The 11,607-nt window shown below is 41.1% G+C and overlaps 1 protein-coding gene across 1 annotated transcript in view; it reads right to left on the bottom strand.

Moving 5' to 3' along the window:
• LOC121617955 (plasma membrane calcium-transporting ATPase 1-like) overlaps nt 1-11,607 on the bottom strand; it is an 83,792-nt gene that overhangs the window by 39,126 nt on the left and 33,059 nt on the right. The gene's annotated exons all lie outside the window — the stretch shown is intronic.

Raw genomic sequence — 11,607 nt, 5'->3', positions numbered from 1 at the left:
ACATGTCTGAGCTAACCATTGGACAAGCTCGCGGACTCGCCTCTTCTGTCAAGCTGTGACATTTAGCCCACAAACATCTAGTGCTCATGAGAATCAGTGTTTGTTCAAGTCCTCTAAAAAACAGAAATACTTAATAAACATTCATATTAGTAACTACCTTCCTTATCTAAACATATGAAACAAACCACACAACCTGCTGCTGAGCGGGGCTCTGCTCCAATGTTGTATTTGTAGTTATTAGTGTAGTTACAAATGTCCACGGGGTTTTGAATGAGGATTTTGTACCAGCACAGAGGTTCTGGACTCACTTCGCCTCTGTGTTCTACTGTTCTACCAGCAGCAGTTTCAGATGAGCACCTGTTTCTAGTTGCAAGCCCTACTGGCAGAGTTCTGTAGCTGCTGCTGCTTAACTGACACCATTTTGTCAGATCTATGACCAAGGAAATGTTAACAGGCATCTTTTATCTACTCCCCAAACCCCTTGTTGGACCTCTATCAGTAGATGCTCTTTTTTATTGTAGCTGTTCTGTGATTCTTGATTTGTAATGAAGTAAAGGCTGTTTGGAGTTAATTTGCTGTAACTGTTGAAGAGCTACTGTAAACATTTTTTTATGCTTACTAGATGAATTACCGTATTTGACTTTGTATAAGGATCTTTTATCTTTTAGTGTGATCCTTTGTCTTCTTCTGACATGAAACACTATGTAATTAACGTGACAGCTGGTCGTTACGTTTGGAATCCAGTGTCCTTTACCTTTGCTCTAACTCGTGTTTATGGAATCTCATCATTTTCTGATTTGTAATCACTATCATTGTATTTGTTTCACAACAGCTTCCAGTAAAAACCTCAAAGGCTAACTCCTGGCTTAAACCTTTATTGGAGGTGTGCTTAGCTTGCTGCATAGCTGTGCACCTACACAATATGAGGGCAGAAGATGCAACACAGTTATGAAAAGTCAAGATTTTACACATTTCTATAAACAGTAGTTTTGCAACATGACCTACTTTTGTTGCCAGACTGCAGTATTTCCATATACAGGATCTATGTGGGTGAATCACCAACACAGATTTGCTCCACCCAGAGATATTATGTATTTTGAGACTCATTATTTCCTCCTTTCTGTCTGGAGATTCAATTAAAAAAAGAACTAAAAGGTCAGAAAAATAGTGCATTCAGGTGCAGCCACACAGATTTGATGAATAATTCCTGTGATCAGAAGTGAATTATAAACAGCTGGAAATACCTGTGCTGCTTTCAGGTTTCACTGATCCCTCTCTGTTGTATCCAGCAGTGGTCCCAAACCCCTTCTCGCTTCTGACCACTTAAAATGACCCCTCGCTACTATTTGTCTACTGGTCATGACCAGATTTTTGTTTTATTTGATCATTTTTCAAGACAAGCTAAAATGATGCAGCAGGCTTCACTCTACTTTATATCAGTAGGTCTGATTTTATAGATCAGAAGTATGTCTTCTGTGGTTTCCTCTTCCTGTCAATCATCCTGTGACCCTTCAGGTTTATCCTGTGGCCCCTTGTGTGGGCCCCAATCCCCAGGCTGGAAACCACTGGTGTGTGTGTAGTGATGAGTCTATGGCAGCCTGAACTGACCCGAACCCTCCCTGCTGTACACACAATCTGCTGCTCCACCAGAGCCAAAATACTCCGTGTCAACACAGCACCACCTGACCAGACCGGGCCAGTCAACTCATTTGGAAATTAAGAATCCAAAACATAAATTAATTAATTAAACCCACAGATTAATCAATAATAAAAATTAATCATTAGTTGCAGCCCAATTTCACTGACACACAACAATCAAACAACAACAACTAAATACGGGGAATAGGAAGATTTGAATAAACAGAATGGAATATGTGCTGCTCCTCAGCTACAAAACTCCTTTAAATATCGGTCTCAAGCGTTCTCTCATCAACTGATTATTCCACTTAATTCAAAAATCTGTTTGATGTTTCTTTTCTTGTCCCTCTGCAGAGAGACCTCTTACAATCCCCCTCTAACTGAGGACCAAACAGTATCTGTGAGTTATTGATTCCAGAGCTGTGACTGCCATTTTCCAGCAGTGACTCATATCTAACTGCTCATTCACTCCCATATAGAGACAATACAAACAAAGAGATTTCTCTGTTGACCCAGATGCTTATGGGGGGGCACAGCAGGAGGGCTCCGCCTTTAGAGCTCCTTACATTCGGTTTTTATCTAAAATGAAAACAGCATTTACCATATATACCTCACTTATCATACTCTATTAATGAAGGGTAATAGCAGCTTCTTTTCTAAGCTGAGCTCGTCACCACAGGACCTCATTAACTTCAACTTCAGTAAACTGTTTATTTGCACCAACTTCTGCGTGCGCGAGGACAAATCTGAAGGCAACTAGTTTAACTCATCGGCTTCTTGAGTATTTTTCAGTAAAACCTGAAAATCTGTGACTTCCTCCGCATGGCTGCGTGGGCAGCAACATGGCTGCTGTGGATTCTTGGTGGAATTGGGAGATGTGCAGTGGAACGTGATCTGAATGTTAAAAGACTGCACTGCCAGGATTCCTCATGAAGAAGGACTCTGTAAGTCAGCATGAACACGAGCTCAGACGTGTTTCTGCCTTCATATGTTTTAATAATGGCCTCTTATATTCTTCTCTAATGATTCTCTTGACAGAGCGAATGAAGAGTCCCCCTCTTCCTCCTCCTCATGACTTCTCTCTATCTGGCTCTCTTTTCTCTGGACGCAGTAATCAGGAAAAACTACCAGATACAAACTGTTGCTATTTTGAGGTTGTTACGCAACCAAAGCGCACACAGAGGTACTAGTTTCCACATCATTCATGTCATGTAACCCTAATCAATGGCAGAATATTTCTATTCAAAAACTGAAGACTAAACATTAAATCTATTGTCTTTGTACCATTTTAAATTGAGCATATGTCAAAAAGAATTCGCAAATGATCACATTCTGTTTTATTTATGTTCTACAACCAGCACTGTAGACAAAAGCAATGTGAATGGACAAGAGGGAAAGTGAGATGAGGTGATCGTAGGAGAGGTGAGATGAAATAAGGTGGTGGAGGTGATATGAGAATTATATAAGGCAAGAAAAAATGAGGTGATATAAAATGAGATGAGACAAAAGTGACAGAGTGACGAAGTGACACAAGATGACAAAGTGAGAGGAGGTGAAATGAGACGAGGTGAAGTGACATGCTGGGATGAGGTGAGGTGAGATGAAATGATTGAGATGAGACAGATGAGATGATATTAGGTAAAATGATAAAATGAAGTGACTGTAGGTGAGAGGAGATGAAGTGGTGCTAGGAGGATGGGGATGAGAGGATGAGATCAAGTTGTATGAGATGAGGTGAGACATTTTTAGGTAAAATGAGGTACATGAGATGAGGTAAAGTGGCATAAGAGATGTCAAATGAAAAGATTTTCAAAATAAAACGTGTTAAGTCACAATATAAACACAGTACGTCCAGTGTACATGACTGTCCGTGTGATTTACAGCCGCCATGTATCTGAGTGACAGAACAGCTTCCTGACATGTCTGAGTAGATCTGTGGTTTACAGAACCAGGAACGTCTTCATGATGATCCGGTGCTCAAGGATTTTAAAAATACATCGGTCGTTAAAGTCATCATCAGTAGTGTTTCATGTGGTTTAGTTCAAAGTTTGGTTTCATCATTTGAAACCAGGGATTGATGCTGAAAGCTCCTGTCACACTAAAATAAAGAAAAACTGGCTCAAAGAGAACTTTTACTGGCTGTTTGATCGATACCAGTCAGCTTTTTCTGGTTTAATGTAGCGATTGTGACAGCGGTTTCATCTGGTGCCTGGCGTCGGCGTGTCGTGTTGGTGGACGTCCCTGTGGAGATGCAGATTAAAGCTCTGAGATGATGTTCCAGTAACAGCAGAGCAGTCGGCTGCACACTCGCCTGTCACAGATGTTTATGAATTTCAGCTTCCAGCAGAAATAGACTTCATTGGTCCCAGAAGAGGTCTCCTCCAATTCACAGCTTTATCAGCCAGCGTGCAGCTACGTCTTTTACCACACACAGTTTTCACTTTCATTCATTCTCCCTCTGACAGATGGAACTACAGCAGCAGGTATTAATGTCCAGTCTCATTGTTCAGCATTTTTGCTGTCCAGTACAAAGACAGTGGACTGGTTCTCCTCTCTCCTCCATGTTGTCCTGTGCCCTATCGACTCTGCAGTTCATCCACCAGTTCTGTCTTTGCCTCCATGTTTTCAGTCATCATCTTGCAGTGCTCTTTTTCTTTCACCGCATCCCACAGCTGGACTAACAGTCACGGACACATTCAGAAACAAGTGATGCTAACGTCACGCTTTAGCTTAACCTTTAACTGGATCTGACCACTTTCAGGTCATAAAACCAAGAGTATCAACTGTTCAATGTCTTCATACAGAAAACAAAGCACACTTTAAAGGAAATGCAATTGTATATAACATAAACGCAATGATGCCACTGGATGCAAAGTTTGTCAGGTGCCACATAAATGAAGGTGAAGATGCATTCCTAAAAATATGGGCAAAAAACTTACTCATATTTCTTAGGGATGTAGCAATACCACTGTTTTTGTAAGTGGTCTGTCTCTAGACATTTTCTCCCGCTTCTCTCGCTTTTGCAGCAAAGTTTGTTGTTGCTGTTTCCCGCTGCTAGCTTTAGTAAGCTTCTTGAACTCTGTGCTGTGTTGGCACTTTAGATGTTTAATTTTCTGCTCCGCCTACCTGCTCAACTACCAAAAGGTCAACTGTGCACTGCCATAAAGTAGTATCTGGTGCCACGTTATCGGAGTAGTTTTACGATCACAAGTACATGCACACAGCATCTGACCTGATAACCAGACCCAGGTGGGCATAGTTTTCAATTTATTTTCAATGTGGCACCCAGAGTAGCACATGGCTGGCCTTATGCAGCCCTGATGGAGCCTGCATGGCTGTCTCCTCACAGTCTGTATTCTTTGAGAATTTTTTCAGTTGAAAAGACCAGGCAACGTCAGGCAGTATCATAAAGTTACAGAAAAACATCATTTAGCTCTTTGCCCACCAGCTAGTGTGAGAATATACACTGCAATACAAGTGATTAAATCTGTCATTTCAAATTTATATCTTCCAGCCACCAGTGGCAACTCAATTTGTATTGACTTAAATTATTAAATCAACGTTTAAAGTGTTAACTTTACTTTTATCTCACATAGAAGTGGTGTAGCAGCAAAGCATGACTGCAGATGATGCAGTTTTATTTTCTGCTTGAAAACAGAAACGACAGACAGGCTGTTTATTGAGATCAGTAACCTTGTTTGTCAAATGTGCAAATGGAAACACATCCATTTTTTCTATAGACCCTTTTCTCAACAGACAAAAGAGGTCAAAGTTTCCAGATGTTAAATATCTAAACACAAGCAGCCATTCAATGACTCTGTCTAAATGAGTCTAAAAACCATGATAACATTATGAATGTTGGCAGACATTTGATCTGGTCACATTTGTTACTCAACAGTATTGTAGAGCAAACATAGAAAGTTTATTCTGTCAAATGAAGTGGATCTGATGACTGGCCTCCCTTTGAATAAACAGTGTGTGTGACATGTGACCATGTGCAAATTTTTTCTCATTCCGTCCTCTCAGCTGGATCACCCTGTTGTGAACACACTGCTAACGAACAGTCATTCTTATTATTATCATATTTCACATCACATATCTGTTTCAACAGTAATGTCTATGACCTGCTCTGCAACAAATATTTGACTTTGTGCACTAATGTGCACTCACTGAATATCACGTATTTTTCTCATTTTTCCATTGGTCTTTCTGGGGAAAAAATGCCCTTTCACTCTGCTTAAGAATGCATGAAGATATGTGGCATGCAATGGTATGTGGTGACACACAGCTCACGCACATCTGTTTACAAACACACGCAGAAGAATCCTGAGAGACTTTCAACTATCTGGATGAAGAAACATTCTGTCCTTGGCACCATAAAAACACTTTTTTACCAGTTTCATCTCCAGGTGACATATGTGCTCGGCCGCCTGAAATACTCCAAATAAAATGGTTTAATGCCCAGTGTCAGCTGGGATTGGCACCAGACCCCCTGCGACCCTCAAGGATAAGCGGATACAGCTAATGGATTGATGGACGGATTTGTATTCCTCAGCTATTTTCAGCCTTTTGGAAAGTCTGGAGTGAGAATTTCAGTAGGTGAGATAAACTACAGACAGTTATTTTAGTTTCATGATAAGAGATGAGACGGAGTGAAAAACCTGATATGAAGAAAGAAAAAAGAAAAGAAAGACGTGAAGAGCATTGCATGTCTTGGTGTCTTTCTCCCTCTTGCTGATCACTCAGAGGAGCATTCTGCTTCAACTGGCAAAGACATGGATGACCTGAGGCTGTGTGTGTGTGTGTGTGTGTTAGTTACAGTGAATGAGACTTGGGTCACGCAGATCAAGCTGAATCTCAGATTGGTTGCTGACTTCTCACACCATAGTGCTTGAAAAGATCCAACACGACAGCAGGCCGACAAACCGACAAACCTCTGAACCTACTACTACTATATGTGTGTGTGTGTGTGTGTGTGTGTGTGTGTGTGTGCGCGTGTGTGTGTGCATGCGTGTGTGTTAGAGTGCGGATAACCGACCCAAGTCCAACAGGACCCAACGAATAGAGCTGGGTTTAGAAAAAAATGTAGAAAATGAGGTTGGGGTTTGGTGAGATTGGTTGGGCAAGGGAATCCACATTGCTCCTTCTGAATCTGTCGTTTGACAATCAGTCGGAGTAAATGTTCCAGTACCCAGGAGCAAGCTTTCTGGGGGATCCTGAGCAGTATGACACCCCGATAACTGGAGCACATACTTCAGTCCCCCTTTCTGAAAACAGAGAGTGACAACTGCAGCAAGGATGCACAACTAGAGACATCACAAATTCACATTTGTCTGCTCTTAGTGAAAAGTGATTTTGTTCAACCTGCTGCACATCGCCTTCACTGTCAGCTGAGACACGAAGGAGGAAACTCACGGCAGTCCAAACTGACCAATCACAATTGTTGTTCTCTGTGTTGTTACAGGTAAGTACAAGTTAAATATTTCATTAATCAATCTAAAGTATTTTGCAAAAGTAATTTATTAATCATTAGCTCCAAGCATTCTCTGGTGTCTCTGTTTCATATCACTGTAAACTGAATATCTTTGGGTTTGGTTGGTCAGTTTTAGAGTTTTCAATTATTTTTGTCTAATATGTCCCAACGCTCCTGTTAGATGCGTGTGAATTTTTGGTTCTATAATTTAATTAGTGCTATATCTGTGTGGGCGGCTTTCAAAATGTTCAGAATATCACTTCAGTTCCTACAGCCACACAGGAAGTTTACTAGCTGGGATGCTGACGGTAGCTTACTCCCATCTGACAGAACTCCCAACATGATTTGAATGTGAGGTCCCAGGACGACCTGCTGCTGGGAGTTTTAACAGCTCGGTTATTTGCCATCACCACATTTAAAACAATGAAAGACAGCAATGCTAGCCAGACTCTCTTCTTTTTAGAATTCAGGCCCGAACATAGGAGTGTGCAGGCACTGCTGAAGACTTGATATAAAATCAGTGTTCATGTTCAAAAGCTAGGCTAAATCTCTGACCAGGCATGTGGTGAGAAGGACAAATGTACAGAGGGTGGAGCACGGCGAGCTGTGGTTGTAGAGGATCAGACTGTGTGGACACGGGGTTTGAGGTCCTAACCCAAGAAAATTTTATGCTATTTGACTAAAAACTATGCATTTTCTCATAATTTGACATTTATTATTAGAAGATCGTCGAAAAAAAAAACACTCAGGTTGTAGTTTTTCACGTTATACTCAGACACGAGCTAGAAAAAAGGGAACAAGTGCTCATTGATGAAGTAATCCTTCACATTTTTGTGAGTGATCACACTGTGTCCACTGTGTGTGTGTGTGTGTGAGTGTGAGTGTGTGTAGGAGCTGAGCCCCACCCTCAGTCAAACACGCAGAGCAGAGAGCAGAGAAGCCAGTGTGAGCATAAAATATTGTTTTTTCGGATCTGCATGATTCACATGGGTCAGATTTTCAGGTTGGAAAATCCAGTGTTCCGGATTCATAAAGAAAAAAAAAGACATCACATCCCTGCTAATGGTACATTTCAACGTCACGTGGGCTTGTTGAAAAGGGGAAATCAACAGTAGAGGATATACACTATGACATTCTCCAGCCAGTATTACAGCTGGAGACCACTGACTGTTGCATCTCTTAGCAACACTGAGTCTCAGATGTAAGTCTGCGGGCACCATGGGAACTGCTCGCCAACAGGCCTGAAGCTTACATGCTTTTTTATCACAGTCATGTCCAAAAACTTTCAAAAAAATGTATTCTCTTCTGAAAAATGCACAACAGCAGTAGTGTCATCACAGCTTACGCGTAAATAAAAAGCGAAGAAAAGTTTTCTCAACTCTGATAACAATACCTGAGCATTAGCTATCAGCCTGTATCGAGTACTGACTCGACCCACTGTGTGGAAGAGACTGAGAACATTGTTTTATGTGTAAGGCAACATCTGACTTGTCTTAAACATTGCTTTGTTGACACTGTAAAACAAAATGTAACAAACAAATACATAGACATAACTGTAGTGAATTGTTATTTATTTCAATAATGGTATCCAATACCAGATCGGCCCATTGAGATCCAATCCAGCGGTTTGAATCAGAATGACATGCGATATCAATACATCTCTAGTTGTGTCAGTAAATATACAACAGATAGGCATCGCAACAATTTGTAATTCTATTCCTAAGCGTTTAATTGTCCTCCTAAACACAAATATACACCTTTCTGTTATTTCAAATGAGCTGAACTGCTCCACAATCGTTTCACGCTCCAGCTGATAATGCAGACAAACCGCCTGGAATACAAGAAGTTCTGGTTTTAGGATCAAGGGACTGAGCTATTCGTTGAATCATTCAAATAATCAGCTCATGAAAACAATCATTAGTTGTTGAAGGTTTGAGGAGGTTCAGTTGGTCATGTCCAACACAGAAACATAACCTTCATCTGTCCACTATTTGTCCAATCAGTTGCTGTGGTTACATGTTCTCTGCAGCTCTAATCTGAGGGACGAGTATCTGCACATGAGAGAAACAGCCCAAGACGTCCACACTGCTTTAAATAAGCATAAACCTGAACATCTGATGATCATTGATGACACTGTCAGTGACTGTTTAAATCCATTTTTATCTGCTAGTTTCAGCTCTCAGTTCTGGATGTTTGTCTGAAGAGACTAACTCTTTCACATAAAGGAACAAAAGTGACACTACAGAGACAAAAAAGACATCATTTCCTGTCCTTTTCCCACCTAAGCAGTGACAGAACTCGTTGTTCATTAGCATTCTCCGAAAATAGCCGTTTATTTTTGGGTTTTTCTTTGTAACCCTGGTCATGTTTAAATAAAGTTTACATCGGCACGTGTGTCTCATGCTCAGAGGCTGCATGTCCTCGCAACATGAAATACATTTTGGAAAATGATGAGAGGGCAATCAATGACATCCAAAGAGGCAGCAGACTGATTCATCAATACACATTAACCAGCGGGATGCACAGCTGAAGCTGAGTGTGTGTGTGTGCGTGTGTGTGTGGTCATATTGAACTCAGGACGATGACCATCAGCTCAGTGTTCAATCAGAAGCTGATTCTACAGACTGAAAGTAAAAGCAGCCGAGGAAGAATCGCGTCATTATCACAGCCGGCACAGTGAGCTGATACAGAAACACAGTTAAATATAACTGTGTGAGGTCGCTAACCGCTAACATAATGCCTCTGTTACTGAGCTAATCAGTTTAGCCAACTGTCAACTGTCAGACAGCAGAACAGTTGAGTTTGAGGATGTGTGACACTTGATTTATCTCACCTTTGGTTCAGGAGCAACACTGACTCTGTTCACATGGACCAGATCAATGTCAGAAACCAGGTTAAGATGGTGAGACAGTTACAGATAACCACCGTGTGAGACTCAAACACAGCAGAAAAACCAGCAGAAGCAGGTTTCCGTTCGGCTACAGAGACACAAAATTGACTTTTACTGGTTCTTTATAATGTGAATGAAAACATGTTTAATCAAGTTCTAATCATTGCATTTACATTCTGCAGCTACCTTCCCACAAACTAGTTGTCACTGTTTGTGCCAGAGTCTGTACCAGATTCAAATTACCGTTGCATGCACTAGAGATTTGCAGGAAACAGCTGTATTAAGGTACTGTTAATGCAAACACATTGAACAGGCGATGTGAGGCAGCCAAAAGAAATACTGCAATTTATGTCAACAGATCATTTCTAATGATCTGCTGAGACTGAGGTGCAGATGACAGGCTCTACTGTGGTTTTGAGAACCAGCACACCTCCAATATATGATCAAGGTAAGCAGCTCCTTTCACCATGCTGTGCCCAGCATGAAACCTGGCCAATTAAAGGCCAAAGGCCAAAAATTGACTTCCTTCTTTTATCAGAACGACACGGATCAATGAATCCTCTCAGTCTAAAGCTTGTTTGGCTGCACTATAAACAGATAAACGAGTTCTTCTGCGGCTTCTGCTCTATTTTTATGCTAATTAACTATTTTCTGACGTTTAACTAATGAACCTGCTGGTTTCTTCAGGCTTCAGTGATCATCGGGATAGTCTTCAAACTGGCAGCATTATCAAATTATGTACTGTGATAAAACTTGATATTGATTAAAATGAAAAAATATATGTAATAATAATATGTAATTACTGATGGTATTATAAGGTAGACAGTACCTGGACAGAGACAGGACCGACACTCACACCAGTTACCTGCTACAGTCAAGAATCATGTGTGTTTGCCTTCAGTCTTACATTTAGGTTTCCCCCTGTTTTTGTCTCTCCCTCCCTCTTTGCAGTGAAAATATAATTACAGTTTCTTCATTAAAGTGAGTAATTTCTTGCGTGGAGGACGCGACTACAGCTGTCCTCTGATTACTAAATGGAACAGAGCAATGATCTATGGAGCCATTAGGGGAACGGGCTGGAACTAATTTCAATCCTGGAATGGGCCGATAGCTGCGCACAAACACACACACACACATACACACACACACACACAGACGGATCAAAAGATGAGAGAGAGAGAGGGAGAGAGAAACAACAAACAGCAGCATGTCGGCCATTTTCTGGCCTCACATAAAGCTCTGACTGAAATCCAAACTGATCATCTATCACTGCAGAAGAAGGTGTGTGTCTGTGTGTGTGTCTGTGTCTGTGTGTGTGTGTGTGTGTGTGTGTGTGTGTGTGTGTGTGTTTTACAGGAAATGTTGTGTTTATCTATAAGACTAATAATCGTTTAGTGGCTTGCACACTTCCTGACACGTGTGTGTGTTTCTGTGTTATCATCATGGCCGCATCAGAAATTCCAGGTCTACTCTGAATTGCCACTTTGTATATTTCAGTAGTTAGATGATTATTTCAGTCAAGCGTTCGTCAGGCTGCTCTGCTCTCCTTTTCCCATCACCCAGCAGGTCATTTTCAGACTTGGTTTGTGAGGGTTTAGAGCCTGTC

Source organism: Chelmon rostratus, chromosome 2 (genome assembly GCF_017976325.1).
Source record: "Chelmon rostratus isolate fCheRos1 chromosome 2, fCheRos1.pri, whole genome shotgun sequence".
NCBI lineage: Eukaryota > Metazoa > Chordata > Actinopteri > Chaetodontiformes > Chaetodontidae > Chelmon > Chelmon rostratus.
This window is presented reverse-complemented; position numbering and strand designations above follow the sequence as displayed.